Here is a 26305-nt window from a genome sequence, read left to right on the forward strand (position 1 = left end):
CCAGGCAGTTAATGTCAGAATTAAATTGAACACCCACTTGTCAGAGATCGGTGTGGGAATGCATACATGTAATCATTATATATATATGTGTATATATATATGTATATATACGTATATAATCCTTATCCCCAGGTTAGACACAAGATGCGGAGACTAAGAGGCTTTCACATTCCCATGATCCCACAGGAAGTAGTGGAGCCCAAACCGACACTCAGATGTTGGTCTCCAGAGCCTGAGTTCCAGATCCAGGTGACAGCTCAACACAATGCCAGTGGTACCATTTACCTGTTGTGTATGTGAACGATGCTCCAGTGTTGGGCAACATAGAGCCCTGGAATCACCTCCCCAGTGTGAGCCGAACTCGTCCGATCATGAATCACCTGGGGCATTTGCTAAAAATAGGGATTCCCAGGCCCCTCCCCCAAAGATTCTGATTCAGTAAGTTTGGGGTGAGGCCTGGGAACTTTATTTTTAATGGGCTCCCCTGGTGTTTCTGACAGGCAAGTTTGACCAACGCTGTGCAGTGCTGCGCTCAGCAGCCTCTTTCCCCCCTGCATGCATTGGCCGAATATCCACGCCCTTCTGCCGCCCAGTTTTTGTCTGGGTACTGATGCATCCCAATGCAGAGATTCTAAGAGCTGGATATAGTCTCCTCCGAGCTCCACACTGTTGCTCAGTCTTCCACTTGGAAGAATTTTAATCAGTTAGGCAATATGAAACCCACATGTCATGGCCAAAGCCAAACCCATCAACAGCCCCACTCCTGCTTCCTGCTCTTTTTCCTTCGTTCTCCAAGTCAGCAAGTTGGCAAATGACGCGCCGTCCACCCAGACACCAGAGCCGGCAATCTTTGGCACATCCTTGCTGCACTTTCTCCTTCATTCCTCATTTCCTGGTCACCGTGTCCTAGTGATTTCTTCCTCCTCCCTGATACAAATCAGCTCCTCCTCTTCTCTCTCCCTGCCTAGATGATACCCCACTGCATTTTTCACCCAGACCAGCTTACTAACAAGACTTTCTGCCTTCCTCCTTCACCCTTACCCCATATATGCCACCCTATGGAGGCAGGTTGTGTATTCCAAAGATGATTACAACACCATCTCCCATGTCACATGTTCTTCTAGAATCTTGCCACTATTCCATAAGAGGTAGGGCCTCATTCCCCTTCTCTTGAATATAGGTACATTTTTGGGGCTATTTCAATCAAGAGAGTATGCCAAAGTGATGTTACATGACTTCAGTTCCTGAAGGTGATTCAGAGACCCCTTTGCCCACCGTGACACTCACTCTTGAGACCTTCGGTCTCCACCTGTGCCTCCATGTCAGCAGTCAACTGCCCTGAGATGCCGTGCTGGAAAGAAATCCAAATTAGCCCAGAGAGGCCACTGAATGGAGTGGCTCTGAGGCTACCCAAAGGAAGAGAGGCGCCCAACAGGCCCTCAGTAGCTTCAGCCACTCTACTATTCAACTCCAGCCGTCATCTGGCTGCAACCGCATGAGAGACCCCCAAACCACAATTGACCAGCTGAGCCCTTCCCAAATTCCTGATCCAGAGAAATGATGAGAAATGATAAAATAATTGTGGGGTTTTTTTAAAGATTTTATTTATTTCTTTGAGAGAGAGAGAGAGAGCACAAGCAGGGGGAGGGGGCAGAGGCAGAGGGAGAAGCAGACTCCCTGCTGAGCAGGGAGCCCAATGTGGGGCTCGATCCCAGGACCCTGGGATCATGACCTGAGCCAAAGGCAGATGCTTAGCTGACTGAGCCACCCAGGCGCCCCCCAAATAATTAAGGTTTAAAGCCGGGAAGTTTCTGGAGTGGCTTTTGTATGTGGCAACTGCTAGCTGGAACATCCCTCAATGGGCATGCAGTGGCCAGAACTGTATGAAGCGGTGCTACCCCAGAGTGTGGTCCCTGACCCAGGGCTGGAGGGTGAACTGTTTGTTATCACCCAGTATGGATTTTGAGAGTAAGTGTTTTTGACAGGGTGGTTTCCTCCTTGCTGAATCTTGTCATAAAAAAAGAAAAAAAAAAAACAAACACAACTTGGACTTGTGCTTTGTCTGGATTTGGGCAGACCTAGGTTCAAAGAAACCACTTTTGCTGGGTTGGTCAGACACTGCCCCTCTTGGAAACTTGCGCTCTGCACTGCATTGAAAGGATGAAGAGAGGCCGTGGGGGAGGAGGGGGAGGAAAAAGCACATGGGGCAGAAGCAGTAGTATGGGAGTGTCGGGGGGAGTCCCTGTCTGAGGCAAGACAAAGAGCGATGTGTGCATGGGACTGCAAGGAAGTGAGGTGTCCTTACACAAATGCTCACCTTAGGAATCCCTTCAGGTGCAAATAGCAGAAAACCCTGCTCCAGTGGCTTAAACAAATTAAGGTTTATATTTCTCCCCGTATCAGAATATCCTCTTGGCACTGGGCGACATCTGCGCACACCAGCCAGTCTTCCAACTGCCTAAACTTGCAACTCTGTAGGGGCTTTTTCCCAAGTCACAGAAGGTCACTCTCCCTTGGGTGGGATAACTGAAGTATTGTTCCACACTGGCTCCCGCTGTCCCCTCGCAGGACGAAGCTCCAGTGCCCAGAAGGGACTGTAAGTACTGAGCACCCTTTATTGCCTTTCTCCCCACCTTTGCCTCCTGTCCCTGCTCCCTTTTCAGCATTTCCTGGGACCATTTACTGAATCAACTACTTGCATTCTGTGAAGCCAAAGCAGCCGAAGCAAGATGGAGAATGGCAGGTGCTAATGCTGGAAAAGTAGGCAGGGACCAGAGAGGCGGAGAGGTGGGGAGTTGCCTAAGGACACACAGAAGTTAGTGGCTGCCCTGGGATCGGCCCCCGCCCCTGGGGTGATGCACCTGTCCATCTCAGGCTGCACTATGCTCACTAAGATATCAAGAAACAAAACTGCAACTGAACGTTGCCTCCAAAACAATCTTGGTGGTTCTTCCTACAGATGGCCTCACCTGAGTTCTTACTTCTCGTGGCTTCTTCCCACCAAGCAGCACCCACCGCAGACATTTCTCTGATACTGAGACTATCGATAGACCAAAAGCAAACAAAAACAAAGATTCAGTAGGAGCTGGGAGTGCCTGACAAGTGTATCCACATCAGTCAGCTTAAAGTGAAAGGAACAGCACTTAAGTCAAACTGCTCCGCGTATATGCTTCTCCCACCTGCTAGCTGTGTGGCTGAGGGCAATGTGTGTAACTTCTCTGCGCTTCCTCTGTAAATACAAGTACGCTCATAATGCTACCTTACTGGATCATTTCAAAATAATATGTATAGCATGGAAAAGTGTCTAGATCATGCCTGACCCCACAGTATACGCTCGCTAATAGCCAGGCCCCTCTCATCTCTTCCTACACAACAGAATGAAAGACCTAGTAGAGATGTGTTGGCCAAATAATCGACTCCATTTGTCTGGTGTTTCTCAGCCCACTTGCTTCACCTGATTATTTCTATGAGGCTACTACCTCATTACAATAACACTGCACTCTAATACCAGTGGGCCCATAAACAGAGGCCCCACTAAAATAAAACCATTATAATCAAGGCTCAGATTTAATCACTGGCTAGTGGGCTCCCGGGTGGTTTGACCAAGAGCCAGGCAATAGTCAAATAATCAAACTGCAGATGCTGGGATAGCAAATCAGCTTAAATTTAAACAGTGGCAGAGACCCAAACTACAGTGGGGAGAGAGGGGAGATGAGGAGGGGGAAATGCAGGCTTGCACAAGGTCGGAATTTCCCTTCCGTGGCCTCCCGAGTTAATTGGCCCATAAAATAACCAGGCTTGTTAATGAAGAATAGGCTCGTTCCTGAGAGGCTCCTAGGTCAGGCAGTCACTCTGGGCCTGCTGGCTGTTGACTCTGCACTTAGAGCTGAAAGGGATCCCAGGGGTGACATGAAGACAGAGGCATTATGATCTCCATCCCACTGGTTGCTCACGGGCACTCGGCTACTTGGGAAGAGGATCCTGAGTCAGAGCAATAAGGGAAAGGAGAACCAGATCAGTTTTGGTGGGCTGATGTTTAGACAATTTGGGAACCCTCTTCCAGAAAAATAAGACAAAAACTGTGCATATAAAATATGTTCGACCACCCAATACCATCTTACATGAAAGAGTGGTCACCCCGACACCATCCAACTCAAGGAGAAGGTTGAGGGAGGGGAAATGGAGTGGAAAGAGTTAGCAGTCTTAGCCCACTGCAGTTCAAATACCTTACAAAAACCCAGGGCTATGTAAACATGAAGCTGGAGCCACTCCTAGACAAGTGGGGGGGCTCCGAAGCTTCTGCAGCTTCACGGGAAGCCCACCACAATGGGGAACTAAGACCATGAACTCCTGAGTTTTTCACATTTTGCTTCTTGATGTCTTTCCATGAAACCATGAACACTGGTGCTACCTAACTTCAGAGATGGGCTGAAGTCACTAAGAGCATGGTGAGCAGAGCATATTCCGGGGTGAGTGTCTGAGGGCACATCAGACTCTTTCCAAAACCAACACACCAAGGGCTTTGGATTCCCCGGGTTGTAGTTCTCTCTGCTATCCGTAAGAAACTCTGTCTCTAAAAACTAGGTGCTGCGTGAAATAGGCAGACATCGAAGCCCAAATTTTTCCAGGGAACCTGGACATTTCAAAGAGAATTGCAGTTCAGACCCTCAGCAGGTAGGTTGTCAGTGGCTGGAAGCATCATGGCTAAGATTAAATTCAACAGATTTGGGTTCGAGTTCTGGCTCTGCCACTTGGGGCTCTGTGACTTTATGTGACTTACTTAACTCCCTTTGACATTGATTACCTCTTACATGATATTGAGGTAATGAAAATATCTGTTTCGTGGTGCCTTGGGGGGGGTCAGTCAGTTAAGTGTCTGCCTTTGGCTCAGGTCATGATCCTGGAGTTCAGGGATTGAGGCCCGCATGGGGCTCCCTGCTTAGCGGAAAGTCTGCTTCTGCCTCTCCCTCTGCTCCTCTACCTGCTCATGCTCGCTCTCTCAAATAAATAAATAAAATCTTAAAAAAAAAAAAAGAAATGATCTGTTGCATAGAGGTAGAAAAGGCTAATTAAGATAATTCGTTTGTCATTTAGCTTCATTTCTTTTTTTTTTTTAAGATTTTTATTTATTTATTGAGAGAGAGAGAATGATAGAGAGAGAGCATGAGAGGGTGGAGGGTCAGAGGGAGAAGCAGACTCCCTGCTGAGCAGGGAGCCCGATGCGGGACTCGATCCTGGGACTCCAGGATCATGACCTGAGCCGAAGGCAGTTGCTTAACCAACTGAGCCACCCAGGCGCCCTAGCCTCATTTCTGACACATAATCCTAGGAGACTGAGATTCTCTGGGATTTTAAGAATAAATTTTAATTTTAATCTTTGGCCCCTGTCCCCCACCAAAATTCATATATTGAAGCTCCAGCCACCAATGTGACTATATTTGAAGATAGGACTTTTATGAAGGTAATTAAGGTTCAATGAGGTCATAAGGGTCAGTCCCCGATCCAAGGTGATTAGTGCCCTTATGAGAAGAGACACCAGAGAGCTTTCCACCATGTGAGGACACAGGAAGGAGGTGGTCATCTGTAAGCCTGGAAGAGGGCTTCCAGCCTTCAGAAGTGTAAGAAAATAAATGTCTGTTGTTAAGCCACTCATCTGTTGTATTTTGTTACAATAGCCTGAGCAGACTAATACACTTCCACATCAGTCTGTTCCAAAGATACAATTACTGGCCAGTAGACCCTGTAAGTGCTCTCAAACATTTGCAGCCAATATGGAACTTTCTCTTTGCACATGTGGTCAGACCAGAAGGAAAGCATCATACAGGGAAACTTTAGGCTGGTCCTTCTAGACTGGGTTCTCAGAGTCTCAAGAAGGAAAGAGACACGCATACATAACTTCCAGTGATGGCCTTCTTGCAAGGATTCTCAGAAATGGGAGGTGGAGGGAGAAATTGGCACCCTGAACATGAACAGTATGATAACCTCATCTTAACTCTTCTACTCTGAGATGGCTTCAGAGTCATGGCAAACATTGCCCACCAAGGCTCAGAAAGCAACTTAAGTGAAGGGACCCGTCTTCCCTAAACTAAGCCATCATTTGTTCTTTCGACAGTAAACACAAATTTTGATTGTTAAGGATCCTTTCCAGTTGTGGATACACTCCTCCCCACCCCAAGTGCTTTCTGGGGACTGCCAATCCCCTGCTCCAGCTCCAGGATGACCAATCAGAACACGTTATTTGCCTCTCCAGCCACAGTGATTGTACAAGAGTTGGACACGTGACCTGAGCCAAGCAAGTCAGTCTTCCCACTGAGACTTTTCAGCTAAAGCAATCTGGGAAGAGGTCTTCCTGTTATGGGAGTTCTTGAGAGGATGTGAAGTCATGGTTTCTAGTGGTCATCTTCCTCCGTCACAGGGAGTTAACCTGTCTGTAGGAGAAGAGAATGAGAACAATGCAGAAAGGGAAAAGAGCAAAGAGCAAAGAGATGAAGAAATAGAGTACTCTCTGAAGATGGCTGAGGCCTGGATCCACTTATGCCTGAAACCTATCTGGACTTCTCAGTCATGTAAGCCAACAAGTTTTATGTTTTCCTTGAGCTAATATGACTTGGTTGGGTTGGTTTGTGGTGGTGGTTGTTTCTGTCACTTCCATCAGAAAGAGTCTTAATACACTTCCCACCATACACGACGTGACTGGAAAGTTTTGGCCCATTTTGGTTAGGTGGGTCACTGTGGGGCAGCACGTTTCTCACCTTACTTCACACTCAACAGTGGCCAGGCTCCCTCGCAGCCTTATCTTCTGGCTTCCCGGTCCTCAGCTGCCAGGCGGCGTGGGTGACATCACACCTGCAGACCTACGTAAGGCTTGCTGCCCGCACCACAGCAGGACAGGCAGAGTGGAAGCTGCTCTGCTGAAGCCTGTTCAGGCACCTCTATACCTGCAGATCCAGTTTTCTGAGGAAAAGTTAGTGGCATCTGCCAGCGGAGCAGGGTCACCAAGAGTGAACAGCTGAAGTTTTCCCGTCGCCCCGACAGATGGCTTCCAAAGCGGACACCACATGTCCAGTGTTTGCTCTGGAGAGAGATGCAGGTTGTCTGCCTTGGCTTGTCTCTGTGCCATGGGGAGCGGAGGGGAGAAGGAGTCAGCACCTCCATCCACAGGACACAGAAGGGAAGTCAGCTTGCATTTGAAGATCATCCAAGCACCGTGACATGTGACCAGGGCACCAGCTTCTGGGAGAAAGCATTCCCACATGTTTACTTGACAGCCCAGGACATACAAAACAGACCTGCTCCTGGGCTGCCACGTCACCAGCCCAGCCTTGTTGGGGGCAGACAGCACATCCGGGAAACAAGAATCCAGAGCCTAATGGCATTCCCTTCCCTTGTGACCTGTGAAGGGCTTTCACAGGCATTGGCTCCCACCAACTTTGAGGACAGGAGGAGGGGACAGGGCAAGAGTGAGTCTCTCCGTGCTTCCCATGGAGAGACTGAGGTTAAGTGAGATCAAATCGCTTTCTCAAAGCCATATTGTCAGTTCTGTGCCTCACCTTCCCTTCCTCAGCCTCTCCCAGCTGTACCTTATCTTGGCCTACTGGTCCACCCACCCACAAAACCCATGAAGAAAGACTTAAGCAATCCTGCAGCATCCTGCCTGACCAGCCCGCATTGAAGCAGAAATTCCTTCAATACACACACAAGCAGCCCTCTCAACACACACTCATTCTTACACGTATGCATGTACACATGGGCAGACCCTCACTTCCGTGTTTGCACGCATGTACATATGCACTATACATTCATGCACAGAGGCTCATCGCAAGCCCACACGCAAACATCCCTGCAAATACGTGACAGAAAGACACCCCCACACATTCACCTCTGGTGGAGTTTAGTTACCCTGACACATTTTTTTAGTCAAGTTCATAAAACTGATGTCTGCATTCCTCCATTGAGCCGAGTCACTGAGCCTGTAAATCCCTTCCCTATACCCTCCAGATTCCAGTGATTTCATCCAGGATGAAGATCTGAGTTTTTCTTCACTTACAGTCTCTCACTGATGCTCCAAAGATACATTCTGTCATGACAGCCAGAACAAAATCTGTCACTAACATATGTGGAAATGCAAAAGAGAGGAGGTAGGATCCCATGGAAAAGACCAAGGACTCACTTGTGCCAAAAGCTAGACAAGGAGAGCACACAAATAAAAAACCATGGTCCGTATTCACCAAAATAGATCATAAATTCCAAATGAATACTAACAGATCAGACTCAGCACTCTAATAACAGAAATACAAGAATTGTGAAGTAATACATCTACTATTGTAATTCATTCCATTAACATTCAAAAATATTTATTGTGTTACTTGAATACTCATTCTTTGCCAATGTAGTATTGGCTCAATTACAGAGAAAGAACAAAATAGATGGATGAACATGATTGATCTTATAAATATATAAATGGAACAGGAGATTCCAGACACAGACCCATATAGAGGGAGAAACTTTAATGGTAAAGGTGACAATTTAATCAGAAAGAAGAAAGGAAAGACCATCCACTACGTGGCACAGATACAACCCTTCATTTACAAGGGGAAAAATAAAATTAGATCCTGTTCAACGTCATTCAGAACAATAGATCCCAGATGCATGAAGCTTCAACATAAAAACCCAAACCAAGAAACAGACTCTTAACTATAGAGAACAAACTGATGGTTACTAGAGGGGAGATGGTGGCGGGGTGGGGTGGGGGTGGTGGAATGGGTGAACTAGGTGATGGGGATTCAGGAGTGCACTTGTGATGAGCACCGGGTGGTGTTGAATCACCGTAAAGTACACCCAAAACTAATACAACACTGTATGTTAACTAACTGGAATTTAAATAAAAACTTTAAAAAAACAAAACAAAACAAAAAACCCAAACTGCAGAGTATGCCCTATAGCAAATGAATTCAGATAACACAACTAGGGCTTGCCAATTAGTTCTCCCCTTCAGCATGGTAACACTGACCCCACATTTTTAGTGATAACACTTTGGGCCCCACTTCTAGCAATATGATGCGGTTTTAGCACACTAGGAGAGAACACGGGAGAACATTCTTACAGGTTTGAGATACGGAGAAGCTCTTCCTAAGCAAGATGCAAAACTCAAAGCTGCAGAAGGAAGACTGACAGATGTGACTAAATCAGTATTTAAAGTTCTAACAGGGGCACCTGGGTGGCTCAGTAGGTTAAGCGTCCGCCTTCAGCTCAGGTCATGATCTCAGGGTCCTGGGATCGAGCCCTGAGTCGGGCTCCCTGCTCAGTGGGGCATCTGCTTGTCCCTCTTACTCTCCCTCTGTGATCTCTCTCTCTCAAATAAATAAATAAAATTTAAAAAAAAAATAAAATAAAGTTCTACCAAATAGACACCAAGTGAAAGTTCAAGCGTGAAACACCACAAACATTCCATTTTTAATAGAAAAATCACTAATAAATGTGATTATTTACTATACAGCCATTTTATGGACTCTTAAGTAGTGGTTACCAAAAAAGATGCAAAGTTGTACATACAGCTTTGGTAAAATTTCCAAGATACAAAGCTAAGGGTCCAAGACAGGTCCTGGAACTGGCTCCATAGGCAGATGGATCCCATTCATGTTTAAAAAGTGCATGTGAAAATTATTATAAAACTTCATGGAAAATGGACTACACTCATCTGTAATGAACTGTTCATGGTGGTTTATCTCTGAGGAGGAGGATGGCGTCTGTGGGTGAGGGATGAATTTCACTTTCTAGCCTATAAGCTTCTGAATTGTTGAATTTTTACAAAGAGAATGGATTCATGCATTTCCTTTGTGTCATATGGAAGAGACAAAGAAAATCATAACATTTGGAATCAGATCATCAGGCTGTAGTCCTGGTGTGCCTGTATTTTAGCTTTGTTACCTGTGGCAATTGGCTCAGTCAAACTTGGGCAACACCTGCCTCATAATAATGTTATGAGCACTGAATAAGATAAATTATGACTACTGTTTACTGAACACCTACTGTATACCAGGCTTTTTAAATGCACCATTGCCTTCTATTTTTTTTTTTTTAATTTTAAATCTTGAATTTTATTTTAGTTTTCATCACCTATTTTTATTAATTTATTTTATGGCATATTTAGTATTTCCAGTTTTTTTAATCATGTTAAATTAGCCACCATACAGTACATTATTACTTTTTGATGACTGCCTTTTAAATACACTATCAAGATGATCCACAGTGGCAGCCTCATAACGTAGCTATTGTTAGTGATTTGCATGTAAGGAAACAGAGGCCCAGAGAGGTGAACTAAGTTGCCCAAGGTCATGGAGCGGGAGTTGGGGGGGTGGGGATCTGGATCTTTTTGACTCTAAGATCAAGCCAATTTCCCCATGTTCCCCACTCAAGGTCCTTTTGTTTTCTCTCTCAGAATGGTGCTGGCACTGGGCTTGGACAACACCCCAGAATCAACCTTAGGCCAGCTCCCGCACAGCCCCCAGGCTGGACCCTGCAGAAAGGGGACCAGGAATTCCTGACTCACAGTCGCAGCAGATTGTTCACAGGCCGTGTCTGGAAGCGCCCATCTCCCACTTCCTCTGAAACAGATAACAGCGATTTTAGCCTCAAATGCTCCTGGCATAAACACATGAACAGTAATAAATCTGGACTGGAAAAAAAAAAAAAGCCTCCTTGTAAAATAGCAGCCAGGGACTTGCATTATAAAACGCTCTACCCCACTACAGCCTGCCGGAATCCCCACTCTGAGGACCCCTGGCCAAAGAAAGGGAAGGAAGAAGAGATCAGGAGACAGGTACCACGGTCAGTAGGGGTTAATTAGAAATATCAGTGGCAGAGGCTAAACAGATGCTAAAGACAAGGAATGGATAATTGGGTATTTGAATTGTTTACAGCAGGGTACACAATCTGACTTCTACTTGTAAACCTGAAATTTTCTGTAAAGCCCAATATACCTACAAATACTAGCTAAGTCTTTTTAAGGGCTTACTATATGCCAACTGCTCTTTTAGAAATTTCCACAAATTAACCCATTCGATCCTCCATGACAACTCATCCCGATTTTCCGGATGAGGAAACTGAGGCACAGAGAAGTCAGGTAAGTTCCCAAAGCTCGGACAGTCAGCATCCACACCCTTAACCACCACTTTAAACTGCCTTGCAAACGCCTGGCATGCGGAAATTGTTTGCATCGAAATCAAGGAAGGAGTTGGAAGTCAGGTCTGGATTAACATAGTGAGAAAGGTTAGCTCCAACACAAAAGTGACCTTTAGGATATCAAGATACTCAGAAGTCTGAAGAAGAGAGTTGGACTGCCCAGGAAGTGGAATGGGCTTTCAAGCTGATCTGGTCTGGATCAGAGGATTCCGGAGACCCAGCTGTCATCTGGGAATGTTTCTGAAGGATGTTACCACTTCCTCTCCCCCAGATCCCTCTCAGGGGTCAAGAAGCCCTAATGTGTGCTGAGCCCGGCGTCCTCTGGTTCTTGGCAGTTGGGGTCCTCCCTCCCAGTTCTACTACATCACTGTCCTTGCTTGGTTGCACTGGGACTTAAAGGGATCAATCTCACCTCTGCCCCACTGCCCCCAGGGCAAAATACATCTAGAACTATAAATGCAGAAGTCAGGTGGGGGATCAACTGGCAGCTGTATTCCTAGGATTGCCTGAATGGCTGATACCCTCCAGCTAATTGGTTTCCATCAACTTTCCCCAAAGTCGAGCCCAGTGCCGTCCAACAGAACTTTCGACAAGAGAGAATGTCTTGTATCTGTTCCATCCAAGAGGAAGCCACAAGCCACACGTGACTACTGAGCAGCTGAAGAGTGGCTAGGCCAACTGAGGAAGTACCTTTTAAATTTGTACTTAATTTTAATTCTAAGTGCTACATATGGCTAGTGTCTACTGTTTGGGACAACACAGCTCTAGACCTTGGAGCACACCCTCTGGGGAAGAGCCAGAGACCATGGCAGCAAGAAGGGGAATGAATCTGTGTTTCTTTCCTATTGCTGCTATAATAAATTACCAAAACGTAGTGGCTTAAAGCAACACAACTGTATTACTTATGGTCCTGGTCGTCAGACATTCAACACATATTTATTTCGCTGGGCTAAAACTGTGTTGTCACGGATCTGTATCTCTTCTGGAAGCTCTAAGGGAGAATCTGTTCTTCATTCCTTGGCCCATGGCCCCTTCCGTCGTCTTCACAGCTAGGAGCACCACGGGTTCAAATCTCTTTCTTTCCTTATCACATCACCTTCCCTCTTAAAGGATGCTGCGATTACATTGGGCCCACCCAGAGAATCCAGGATTAGCTTCTCATCTCAAAATCCTTAACTGAATCATATCTGCAAAGTTCCTTTTGCCATGTAAGGTAATATAGTTAGAGATTCTGGGAATTAGGATGTGGACATCTCTGGGAGTGGGAGGTCATTATTCTGCCTACCACAGAGCCCAATACTGGGACAGTGAGAAATGGACTTCCATATCTGCCTCTGAAGCCTGCCTCTGGGGCCTGATCCAGAGGTGTTTACCCCTTTGGGGGCTTAAATTGGAAGAGAACGCAGGGCACCCTGCTCAACTCTAGGGGGTGCCATTTGTTCCTTTTATGCAAATGAGACCCCATGGAGTTTTGCAATGCACAACCTGAGCAGCTGTACATGGGGCTCTGGGAGAAAGCTTCTATCCTGCAGACAGGCTATCATGAAAGGAGAGAGAGAGGATACATACTCAATTACTTCTCCTGGTTTGGCTAATTAGATTAGGCCTTCATCCCTTGGCGGAAGATTCAGTGAACAAAAAGTAGGAAATGCATTATTTCCAAGTACTTTTCACCTTCTAGAAAGTAGGGTAAAATTTCCTCATAGAAACATGAGGATAGGAGAAGTTTCCTCTAAATGGTTGTCTAGCTCACAGCATCCAGCTCCTAGTTGGCTGGAGTAAAGATTCCTCCCCACACCACAACACATACCCAACACCTCCCCACCCCAAAAGTTCCTGGACCGACGCAGCCAGAAGACTGATAAGACCAAAAGTCCCTCACTGGCAAGGATCGCCCTTTATAATGGGCCCACAAAAATGTCCTGTGAGGTTGACCTTTCCCCACTGTGGAGGACTGAGTGAAATCAGCATTCTTTAAAGCTCTCTCTGCCTTAACCATACACCAACTCCCTTAAAAAAAGAGGATTTGTCATTTTATCCACAATTTTCCCCTCTATCTAGTACCAGTAACAGAATTTCTCTGGCTCTCTCCCCACACAGTTAGGGAAGCTCCAATTACCATCAGACCCCCCCCCCCAGGGAGTTCTGAAAGTCCTCGGGGTTGGGGGGGTACTCATGTGTGCTCACCAATGTCCCCTCCCAGCCACCAGGTAGCATGGGACATTCTTTCTCTGCTGGTCCAGCAATGACATCTCTCAGTCCCTCCGATGGTCTGGGTGCATTTCAACCTCTCCTCCTTCTCTGATGGTGTTGCAAGCTGGGCCACTTTCAGCCTGACCACTCTGCTCCAGCCCCTCCCACGAAGGCCACCACCCAAGCTGCCTTGAGTCACCAGGGTCCGACCAGAGCTACTGGCATGGTTCCCTTAACCTTCCCTCCTACTTTGTTACCACGGCCTCTTCCCAGGGCTCTGCCTTAGACAGTAATGGGAGTCAGGACGATGGCGAAATACAGAGATATGTGTGTGACTTGAGGGCCGCGGAAGGGCAACTTTAACGGGGTGGGCATGATATCTTCTCTGAGGAATAAGATTTGAGCCCTCCTGTAACCTGAAGGATGAGAAGAGGCAGCCATGCAAAGGGCTTGGAGCAAGAGCACCCCAGGCAGAAGGAGAGGTTGTGCAGAGACCCCGAGGCCAGGGCAGGCTGGTTTTTGTCTGAGGAACAGAAAGAAGAGCAGTGTGACTGGCACTAAGTGACCAAGGACAGAGGGCCCGGAGACAAAGTGGGAAAGTACCGGAGTAGGAAGTGGTGAGATCATCAAGGTTTTGTCAGCCATAGCCAGACGTTTGAGTGACTCCTAAGTTTGGGGGTCTCAGGAACTGGGTAGATGGGGCACCATTCACTGAGGTGGAGAAGTGGGAGAGGAGAGGAATGGGCTTGCAAAGGGTGTGAGGTGGAGCTAGACTTTCTGTCTGAAGGAGCCAGCAGGACTGACCGCCAGGAGGCTCAACAGTTGGGACCGTTTGCCCAGTACAAGAGATGATTTGAGCAGGTTGCCCAGTGTCTGCCCAGAGATCTCTCTGGAAGTGGCCAAAGAGCCTCCTGGCTGCAAAAATAGAATGAGACTCACAGATGCACTGACAAATGACATTCTCACTCTCTTCATTAATCCCACCCTCACTAAGTCAGCTAACAGACTACTGTGTCCAAAACAGTAAAGCAGCCACAATTTAAATCAGGTTGTCTTGTGCTCCTGCTGAACATCTTCCACTGGGCTCCCATTATATTTAAAGGAAAAAAAAATTCATGCTCCCTATCCAGGTGTTAAGGCAGGACTAGCAGCTGGATCAGGCATATCCCCAAATCTCAGCAGCCAAACCCAATAGAAGTTCATTTCTTGCATATATGCTTTGGACTGAATGTTTGTGTGCCCCCAAAAGTCATATATTGAAGCCATAATCACCAGTGTGATGGTATTAGGAAGTGGGGCCTTTGAGAGGTAATTAGGTTCCAATGAGGTCATGAAGATGGAGCCCTCATTATGGGATTAGTATACTTCTAAGAAGAAGAGACTAGAGCTCTCTCTTTCTCTCTCTCTGCCACAAGAGGATACAGCAAGAAGGCAGCCATCTGCAAGAGGGCTAGCACCTGACCTTGAACTTCCCAGCCTCCAGAATAGTGAGAAATGAATGTCTTTGTTAAAGCTACCCAGTATGGGGATGCCTGGGTGGCTCAGTTGATTAAGCCTCTACTTTCGGTTCAGGTCATGATCCCAGGGTCCTGGGATCGAGCCCCACATCCAGCTCCTGGCTCAGCAGGGAGCCTGCTTCTCCCTCTCCCTCTGCCCCTACCCCCTGCTTGTGCATGCGTGCACTCTCTCTCTCAAATAAAATCTTAAAAAAAAAAAAAAAAAAAAAACTACCCAGTATGGTATTCATTATAGCAGCCCTGGCAAACTAAGATAATACATAAAGTCCAAACAAGTGATCCTGATGAACGGGCAGCTGACCTTCAAGTGGTGATTCAAGGATTTAGGCTCCTGCCCTCTATGGCTCCACCATCTTAAACAGGGGGCTTCTAAGGTCACCATATTGGAGAAAGAGCAATAAGCACTGTGCCATCAGAGATGTCCTTGGCTAGAGCTCAGTCACATGACCACATCTAACTGCAAGGAAGGCTGGGAAATGTAGTCTAGCCCTGTGGCCAGGAGGGCGAGGCAGACAAAGCCTAATGGGCTCTGTCCTCCATGCTTACAGAGTCCCTCACAGTTTGGCCCCTGTCTACATCCCCAACCTCATCTCCCACAATCCTCCCCCTCACCTTCCATGCCTCAGCCTTCTTTCTGTTTCTTGAACACCAAAACCCAAACCTTCCAAGCTTATTCCTGCCTCAGAACCTTTGTACTGGCTGTTCTTCTGACCTCTCACTGGCTGATTCTTCCCATCATGCTCCCCTTCATTCAGGGATCACCTCCTCCGCCCCATGAGACCCCAGCTTCCCCCATCAGTGCCCAGCCCTTTACCTGACTTTGATTTTCTTTATCCCATTTTGTGCTATCCAAAACTATATGATTTATTTGCTTATTTATTTTATTAAAATGGAAACATCAACTTTGTGTTGTTCTCTGTCATACTCTCTGCCAGAACACAGAGTTGGGGCTCAATAAATATGCGTTGAACAAAAGGATGAATATCACCAGGATTGTATCTCTATCAGTGGTCCTCTCAGCAGTTTTAAGGCAGCCTGGAGCAGGGCTTAGCAACCAAGCAGCCGGGAATCAAGTCTCTTTTCCACATGATCTGGGATGATAAATTCACAAGCCTCTAAAGTCTTAGTTCCCTTAGCTGTAAATCATAATTATCCTGACCTTGGTTGTTGTGAAAATTAGAAGTAATGTCTCTAAGATGCCTGAGACTTCGTAGGAGCTCAAATAAGTGGTAGCTGCCTGCCATGGAAAGTGTCGAGAGAAATAAATTGCTATTTTAATGAACTTTTATACAGGTCCCACTCCATGCCAGCCACTGGGCTGGTGACTGCCATGAGTGATCGTGGCAGTGGGGGCTTGCTGTTCTTTCTCCTGTACAAAGGAATAGGGTTGCTAAATTTAGCAAATAAAAACACAGGATACTTGGTTAAATTTGGGTTTCAGACAAATGAGTGATTTTTCAGCATAAGTGTGTCCCATGCAATATATACCTATATACATACCCATGCTTTAAAAAAAATGAAGCAGGATGATATAACTGTTTTATATTGAAATATGTATTGCATATCTAATAGATGCCAGGCATGGCCTAGTAAACAAAGGTAATAAAACAGAATCCCAGCCCTGGAGGAATAAGGTTGCCCTTGCTGAGAGCATATGGGCCAGTCTTTTGAGGGGAAATTTTGCAATGAATGTCAAGGGTCTTAAAAATATTCTTATTCCTTGACCTAGAAATCCCACTGTATATGAATTTCTGAAGTATTAGCTGATTTCTATGTCCTTAGTATATTTCATAATTTTTTGGCACAACAGGTTGTAATTGCAAAACATCACTAGTTTCATCAAGAAAAATAAAAAAGAAATGATCTGGAAACAAACAAATGGAGGGTTGCTAGAGGGGAGGGAGGTAAGGGGATAGGGTAACTGGGTGATGGGCATTAAGGAAGACATGTGATAGAATGAGCACTGGGTGTTATATGCAACTGATGAATCACTAAATTCTACCTCTGAAACTAATAAATAAATAAATAAACTTTAAAAGAGAAAAAAAAAAAGAAATGATCCGGACTAATGCCCTTATGGCGGTAATTGAGAACTGTTAAGGATTAAAATAGAGTCTTTACAGAGGCAGTCAAAGTAACATGAGATCATTAGGGTGGACTCTAATTCAATATAACTGGAGTCCTTATAAAAAGAGGGACCCAGAGTCGGACACAGGAGAGGGATGATGATGGGAAGAGACACAGGGAGAAGGTGGCCATCCACAAGCTGAGGAGAGAGTCTGGGGCAGGTCCTTCCCTCTGGCCCTGAGAAGGACCAGTGCTGCCGACACCTTGATTTTGGATTTACAGCCTCTAGGACCATGAGACAGCAAATGTTGTTGTCTAAGCCTTTCTCTGTGCGGTATCTTGTTACGGCAGCCTGGGCAAGCTAACACCAGAACATCATAGCTCAATTTTCAAATTCTGGAATGCAATAAATTGTGAGTTTTTTTCCTCTACTTTATTTAATTTGGCACATGATTTGAAACCTGTCTACCCCCTTGGGTTAAATGAATTGTGGTACAATAGAAAACTTCGTAGCCATAGCTATGAACAAAAGATTAGGATGGCAAGATAGTCCCATCAACCATTAAATGAAAAAAGTTTGGGGTCAAACTGCCAAGATTCAAATACTGGATCCATTGCTTATGGGCCACCTTATTTAACCTCCCCATGACTCAGTTTCCTCATCCCTAAATTGGGGATGGTCATATTCATACCTACCTCATAGTATTATTTTTGAGGCTTAAGCAAGCTAGAACATACAAAGACATTAGAAAAATACCTGCACAAGGAAGGTCCTCTATAAATATCAGCTATTACAATTAGTAGTACTTTTTGATTCCAAATATGGAATCAAACTTATATAAATTATATAGAGGGTGTCAGGGAGATTATATATATATATATATCCTAGATAAATAATAACTATTAGTTCTGGATGGTGGGGTTACAGGTGATTTCTATTTTCTTCTTTTGCTTTATATTTGTTAACTATTCTACAAGAAGCATGTGTTACTTATATAACATATTTTTAGGAATGTTTTTGTTATTTTAGAAATGTTCTGTCTTTTGACATTCCTAAAATTATATTGCAACATGGTGATATACAAGGAGTTGATCGACAGCCAGTTAACGAAAGAACATTTTCATCCCGGTGACCTGAGCTTGGGCTTTTTGTGGCAGGGAGAGAGAAGCCTGGGAGTTTGCCATTGGCCAAGCTCAGCTCTTCTTCCTGTTCCGGGGCTGGTTAGCCCCCGGAGGAGGGCTGCGGGTACAAAGGGAAAGCACTCGTAGACACAGCCCGTGAACAGAGGGAAAAGCTAACCTCTGCCAGTAGGTGACCTGACTTTTGCTGATTGCTTCCTCTTTATATGGTGTGTGTCTCCATTAGCAAGGCTTCAAGTGTTTATTCATTTAGGTTCATTCTATTTATGCATTCAAGAAACATTAATGAAGTACCTACTACACACCAGGTCCTGTGTTAAGGATCCAAAAGATGATTCAGAAGTAGCCCCCGCTCTCAAAAAGCTCACAGCCCAATGCCAAAGACAGATGACAGATGTTATGCCATGAATGGTAAAAATACGCACAGAGAGCTTAAGCGATGACCCATGTAGGAATGCAAAGACCTCCAGCAAGGCCAACTGAGCCACAGAAGCTGTGGCCAGAATCTCTTCAGAACCCGTTGGTTGATTTTGAGTTGTTATGCCCCATATCAAATCCCCTGTACCGCTAGCCCAAGGGAAGGGTCAAACGTTGCCCTTGATATTTTGTTCTTTGATATTTACACAATCAGCAGAGAACCCAGACATATGAGAATGAAAAGCATTCCTGTCCCACAAAACGCAAACTTTCCATTTTCTGACGCAGGTATACCCCTGCCAGGTTAATAATAGCTAATAAAAAACATTTGTGAAACCCTTTGCAAATTCGATAAAAGGCATTCTAAAAGAGCCTGGCCAATGTTGAGAGATACGTAAATGTTCAGTAACAAGCAGTATTAAATAACTGGATAGCATTCTATAAACTCACTCCAGAATCTCGGGCCTTGGGCCAAGAAAACGCCACTGCTTCACATCATCATCTCCGGGGCCCTGCCTTCCTCCCAAAGGCTGAGCCGCCTCCTTCTAAAAAGCTCGCCCTGTGGGTTGTGTTCTTTGCAACCCACGCTGCCTGTTATCCTCAAGATGCCTGCAACACCCAGGGAGGGGCTCTGAAGCTGAGGTAGGTCAGAAAAGGTAAAAAACAACAATCTGAGCCTGGGAAGGAAGGAGGAGATTAATGAGTCCTCCTCATCACCACCAATGTCCCTGCCACCTTCACCATCCTCATCCTCCCCTGGAGGAGAACCACTACCTCAATGCTGTGCTCAGCACTACTGCATGAGCAAGACAGAGGAGCTTTCTGCCCTCGTGGAGCTCCCATGCCCATGGAAGAGAGATAAAAAAAAAGTTTTCAGAAAATTCCAGACAATGATAAATGTTTGAGAAGAGGTAAAACAAGGTGATGTGCTAGAGAGGAGCTTGGGCGAGGAGAAACCTCAACGAGAAGATGAGAGACGTATCCTTGGAGGTTAGAGCCTAGTGGTAAGAAGGGGCCGTGAGGCCAAAAACCCAGGAAGAGAGTTCTCAGCGCAGAGGGAACAGCATGTGCAAAGGCCCTGAGGTAGGAAGGGGCTTGGCATGTTTGAGGAGCCAAAAGAAGACCGGTGTGCTTGCACAGTGTGCAATAAATTGCTAGGAGAGGGTAGAACACAGGGTAGGGGACATACACAGGGCCAGATTACGTGGGGTTTGTAGACCATGACCAAGAAATTGGATTTTGCTCATAGCTTTATTGAGCAATATTGTGTTCTGGGCCTTTTACAGACACTATCTCTTTAAATCCTCATGTTAACCACCCAACGTTGATGTAATGACCACCACGTTAGAGATGAAAACCATATGACATAAGAGGTCACAGGATGTGTTTTATCTCCCCCAGTAAATGGCAGAGCTGGAATTTAAATCCACATTTGCTGGACTCCAAAGCCCGTGCAGCTAACCACTACCTCATGCCTGGTGAAAGGGTAGGATTTTAGCGGTGACAGTGCCTCTGTGGGTTCTGCCTCCTCCCTCCTCCTCACACCCCCCAAATGCCTGTCCCTCCTCGTTTCCCCTGCTCTTCCCCTCAGACATCTGTGGTATGTGAATAATTGGAGGGCCAGCGCAAGACAGCCTCCCTAGAACCTTGCAGGACTCCCAGAGCCCAGGACTCTGCATCAACACACAATCTTGATGTTTCTCTCCATTCAGTTACCCCTGGGGTAACTCTCCCAGCTTCTCTGGACCCCTATCTCCCCTCCCTCCAGGGAAGGAGGGGTGACTTAACATGCTTGGAGAGGTTGAAAGGAAGCCCCTTTCCCTTCTCTTCCCTCCTCTCCCCTCTCCCTTCTCCTTCCCTTCCCTTCCCCATAGGACCATGATGCTCACACGCAATATCCATTCTGTTCTCCTACGTCATGGTCATGGCAGGGTCTAACCTCACCAGGGGACGTGGTCCAGAGCTGCCTGTGGCTAGTGGATAAATTTGTCTGTTGCAGGGTTAGTATCAGGACACACGAGTCTGCCATCTGATCCACAGCTAGCTCACCTCGTTCTGCTTTCTGAAGAATAAACAGTATAGGAGACAATTACTGTTCAAGGGTGTGATGCCGTCTGAGGCAGCCACTGCATGCCATCATCATCCACGGGCCTCTGCTTAGGTCCCCTGAGCAGTGGTTGGCACAACAGTAACAGCTGAGTTAATAATCTTAGCTCTGCTTACCTCCCTAAATTATTGTGAGAACAACAAACAAGATAGTGAATGATAAGGTGGTCCATAAACCAAGAAGCCCTATTGATAAAGGTAGAGGGAGTAGAATACGATTAGTACAAAGATATAGACATCCTAAAAGTAAGACGAGCTCCAAGCCAGGAGTAGCCAGAGAGTGTGATGAGGAGACAATGCGGGGAAGCATGCCTCAATTGTACATAGCAGGGGGCGGGGTGTTGGGGTTCAAGATCTGGGTCAGAAGTTTGGTGGCTTCCCTTACCAGCTGTGACTTAGGCAAGTGATTTAACCTCTTGGTCTAAGCCTCAGTTTCTTCATCTGTGAAATGGGTGAGGCATCTGTTCTTCTGCCCACCCAGCATCCATGCTCCCTTCTAGTAAGAGGTTCCTGATTTTTCTTGAAAAACAATCTGCCCCCACTCTCAGGTCATGGTCTAAAGCTGATATCACCCTCAGGCCCAAGGTGGGCATTTGACAGAGACCTGAACAATTTGAGCATGAAATTATGCTCATAGCCAAGGTGGGTTGCTCAGAAACAGACACATGAATGCATTCTCATTCTGAGGCTTTTATTGAAACTCTTAAGAAGAGGGAATGTCTTCTAATTGTGAAGTGGGTAGATTATAAAACTGGAGCTTCTGGAAGAAAATTTGTCACAACAGGAAGCCTGATTGAGAAGCAGATCCAAGAGATGGAGAAAATAAGACTAGGATTGATGACATTTTCTGAACTCCTGGATCTAGCCATACCTGAAGCACAAAACTTTTCCAATGCAAATAAATAAATTTTTTTTTTTTTAAATAAAAGCAATCCCACAGCATTTATTGTCCTCTGGTAATAACATAAAGGTAATCAAAACAATACGAACAAATGTTTTAGAACTGCACTCACAACAAAGGACATCTAAAAAAACAAACTACATGGCCTTCTCAAGAATTTCTCACTTTACTGATCATTCCTAGTTGGAGACACTCTGGAGTAGGGTAATATTATCTCCTTTTAGCATGATCCGACCCAGTTGTTTTCTTGACTTTGTTATAGAATGAATCTCTTCGGCATCATCTAATACAAGGTTCATGTACTCATCAAAACCAATGATACAGCCCTCTATTCGCGTGTTCACTTGCTCATAAAGCCACACCTGAATTCGAGATCTAGTTTGCAAGTATCTGAAGATGAGGTTGATGGGCTGAACCATCACCTTCTGCACTTATTGGCCCTGGCCACGGTATGCCATGGTGGAAGCCAACTAAATTATCTTTATTTTGATGAAGCCAGTTTAAGATGTCACCTGCTACTGAAGGTTTCAACTAAGAAAGCATTTAATTTAATAATAGATTTCAAGTGCTTAAAGCCATGCCTGCCACACAGTATCTACTCAGTATCTGAAGCTTTATCCATTATCCTCAAGCTTATATGAGTCCACCTTGGTGATAAGGCCTGAACCGAAGGTCTTAAGGAGGCTTAATTTAAGTCTGTGTTATAGAAAGTAAAGGGAACACTGGCCCCTCTCTACCACCCCTTGCCTCCAAGACAGAGCCTGTAAAGCATCTCTGATACTGGAGCCTCTGGCTGCCAACCAAACACTATCTGCCACCCTAAAGTTCCGCCATCCTCAGAGCACTGAAGGAAAGGTCTCACCCCTTCCCATACCCCAAAGCAGAGCCAGGAACTTCCTTCCTCAGTCACCTTGAAGTCAGGGTTCCTTAACTTTGGCACAATTAACATTTTGGGCCAGGTAATTCTTTATTATAGAGACCTTCCTATGCATTGTAGGACGTTTAGAACATCCCTGGCCTCCACCCCCTGGATATCAGTAGCGGCCCTAGAACTGCGACAACCAAAATGTCTCCAGACCTTGACAAATGTCCCCTGGGGCAGAAATCATCCCTGTTGAAAACCACAGATCTAGACCAAAGCCATGAATGTTCATTCCACTGAGAGTAACCTTGGTGGTGAAATGTGCAACCCAAAGACCCCACAATTTTCAAAGACACAAGCAATATGAGGTTTGGAGAGTTTAATGGACAGCTTAGACATGCAAATTACATGATAGTGATGAGAACAGCAACATGGAGCATCATCATTGTCCAACTAAGTAGGAACTCAACAAACACATTGCAAGAAACGACTACCACAGGGAAGAAGACACATCTTAAGTATCAGCACAGAGATATGGAATTAAATAATATATTAGGAATGCTTGATGTGGGGTGCCTGGGTGGCTCAGTCAGTTAAGCCTCTGTCTTTGGCTCAGGTCATGATCCCAGGGTCCTGTGATTGAGCCCCACATCGGGCTCCCTGCTCAGTGGGGTGTCTGCTTCTCCCTCTCCCTCTGTGCATGCTCTCTCTCTCTCATTCTCTCTCTCTCTCAAATAAATAAATATTTTTTTAAAAATAAATTAATTTTAAAAAAAGGAATGCTTGATGCAATGTGTTAGATTGAACACTAAGGAAATAAGACTAGAAAGGTCGATTGGGAACATGCTAAAGGGCCTGACTTTATCCTGAAAGCCAGTGGTTCCCAAACTATTTTGCCTGCACACCCCATCAGTAACAAACTTTTGTGCATGCATCCACCCCCAATATATATATATATACATTTGTTTATGTATAAATTATATTATACCAAGAGCTATTATTCTAATATGCTACATCCATTAGGAAACAAACACAAAAAGACAAATGTGTAGAAGATAAAAATGAAATAAGTAATATTTTCCAATGGAATTATTTTTCATTAATTAATATCTACAAATATCTATTAAATTAATCTGGACCAATGTTATCAATCAATAACTTAGATAACTTCCATAATCAACAAATGAATACACTACGCTTCTGTTGACAAAATAAAAAATAAAAAAATAAAGGATTGTCACTGTCACCATCATCATCATCATCACAAACTAGCATGTATTGGGTGTTACCGGGCACTTTTCACTTATTATCTTTTATAATCCTCATGACAGCCCCATAAGAAGAACAAATATTAGACATAAATCACAGATGGGTAAACAGAGGTATAGGGAAGTCAAGTAACCTGGCCAAGGTCACACAGCCAACAAGGGAAAAGTGTATGTCTCACTTCACAGCCCAAAGTTTTAACCATGATGCCATCCTTAGATTTTGTCTGAGATTCCATCAACTGAGTATTTATTTGATAATCATCATAGGTGACATCTAAGGAATTCCTAAGATATAAGCCCAGATAGATAGATAGATAGAACCAGGAATATGGAGCCAGAAAATGTGCTAGATATCATTAAAGTCTGTGAGTCCCATCCTGGAGTCTGGGCACACCAGCAGCTTACCAGATGCTGGTTAGAAGCCCCTTTTGGCTATCCGAGTCATCATAAGAATTCCTAAAATGTGATTTCATTATATAATCAGAAGTATTTCTACATCTGAATCATAGATAGCAAGAAAGAAAATTGGTTACTATTTAGCAAATAGCCCAGAAGACAGTATCTTTCAAAATATGGAAAGGAAAGGATTCAGGAAAAAAGAAGGCCCAGGCACTAAGGAGTGTGAGACCCTGCTTCAGTCTGATTTTGTTGCTTCTAATGAAGGTGGGAAATTATGTGAGCCAACTTGGACAAAAGCTCAAAAGGAAAAATTCAATTTTCCTAAATTCATAGTTCTGAGGACACTGTCAGAAGAAGATGTGCACGTACATTTCTTTTTTCTAATTCTATGTGGATTGAACTTCCCAAAAAACTTCTTACTATGGTCAACCAGTTGGCCAACCCCTCAAGAAATGGAAACATGCCCATAGAGCCTCATAAGATGATCATGTGGCTAGCAGGTGGACCTGGAGAAAGCAAAAGAACAGAATCACCAGCCTCCTGCATCCTGCCCTGACTAGGGCAAGAGTAGGAAGAAAGGCTGGCTTGTCCAGTTCACACAGACCATCCAAGTGACACGTGCACATCTACAGATGGAAACTATAAATCCTGACCGTTTTGCCTATTTACTCATCTCCCCTCTCTAGGAAGACTATAACCTCCTCTATGTGTCTCCAGTGCCCAGCACATTTCTTGCCATACAGTAAGCACTCCGTAAATGTTGGCTGAATTAATTCATTTGTATAGAAATGTGTATCGCATTAATCAACAATGATTAATATGGACTTAAAGGCCCAGGGTTCAAATCCTGACTCTTACTGGAAAACTTTGTGATCCCATCAAAGCCTCATTGCCTTATCGGTAAAATGGGTAAATTTCATAAAGTAAAAACTCTATGGCATGTTGGTGGAAAGGTCAAGGATTACAGACTCTTCAGAAAGCAACCCACCAGCCCTAAGTGAGATGGAATGTGTATATGTCCCGCTGCATACATATCTCCCAGAGAAATTCTAGCTTATGGTAATGAGTGACGCCAGGGGAAAAACAAAGTTAAATGTAATGAATACGGTCTATGGGAACCAATGGTGCAAAAAGAAGCAAGAAACTAGACATCCCTAGAGCAACGTGCAGAGATTTCAGCACAGTATTAACATGCAAAGCAGGCAAGCAGCCAGAAACACTTGGAGAGACCTATACAAATAAATAGAACGGAAGCAACCTAAATGTCCAACAACAGGAAACAGGGGGGCGGGAGCGGGGCGGGAGAAACTATCCTGCTTTGTCTCAGTGGAGCAGCAGGCAACTGTAAAAAGAATGAAGAAGATCTTGGTATACCAATGTGAAATAACTCCAGGATATATTGTTAAGTGAAAGAAAAACAAGTAAAAAGTGCTGTTTATACATGCACTACATTTCATATAATAAGAAAGAGACATAAGAATATATATACATATAGGGGGGCGGAGCAAGATGGTGGAGGAGTAGGAGACCTGGATTTCATCTGGTCCCAGGAATTCAGCTGGATAGGGATCAAACCATTCTGAACACCTACAAACTCAACAGGAGATCGAAGAAAAGAAGAGCAACAACTCTGAACAGAAAAGCGACCACTTTCTGGAAGGTAGGAGGTGCGGAGAAGTGAATCCGAGCCGATATTCAGGAGGATAGACAGCGGGGGAGGGGCCTCCATCGGCAGCTTCTGGCAAGTGATAGAGCCGCGGAGCACAAAATCGGAACTTTTAGAAGTCGGCTCCGCTGAGGGACGTCACTCCGGTGGCTTAGCGGGGGGTGGAACCCTCGGGGAAAGTGTGGTCTCGGGACCCTCGGGCTCACAGAAAGACCGGGGGTGCCTGAGTGTGGCAGAGCTCCCAGGTAACGGAGCCGGGAAGCCGGCTGCAGAGGCGGAGCCCAGGCGCGGGCTCTCAGCTCGGGGTTGTCATAAACCATGATCCGCGGCACAGTCGGGCCACTGCTCCTCCAGCAGGGACCCAACAAGCAGCAGATACAGGGAGACTCACCTTCCTCCCCCGGGAGGAGCCGCGCGGGAGCGCACCGCAGGGATCTGCTGGGTTTGGAGACTCCACACGGGGTCGGGTGCCAGAGATAGAAACGAGCGGTCACAGGCCGGGTGAGCACGGAGTGTGGCCGGAGACTGGGGAGACGGGAGTGACTGACGGCTTTTTTCTGGGGGCTCACTGAGAAGCGGGGCCCCGAG

The 26305-nt window shown here is 45.4% G+C and overlaps 1 pseudogene; it reads right to left on the reverse strand.

Moving 5' to 3' along the window:
• Positions 1-21534: 21534 nt before the first annotated feature.
• On the reverse strand, positions 21535-21987 carry LOC115940174 (small nuclear ribonucleoprotein E pseudogene; annotated as a pseudogene).
• Between the last annotated feature and the right edge of the window lie 4318 nt (positions 21988-26305).

Source organism: Leptonychotes weddellii, chromosome 5 (genome assembly GCF_054177405.1).
Source record: "Leptonychotes weddellii isolate Sample4059 chromosome 5, ASM5417740v2, whole genome shotgun sequence".
NCBI classification, from domain to species: domain Eukaryota; kingdom Metazoa; phylum Chordata; class Mammalia; order Carnivora; family Phocidae; genus Leptonychotes; species Leptonychotes weddellii.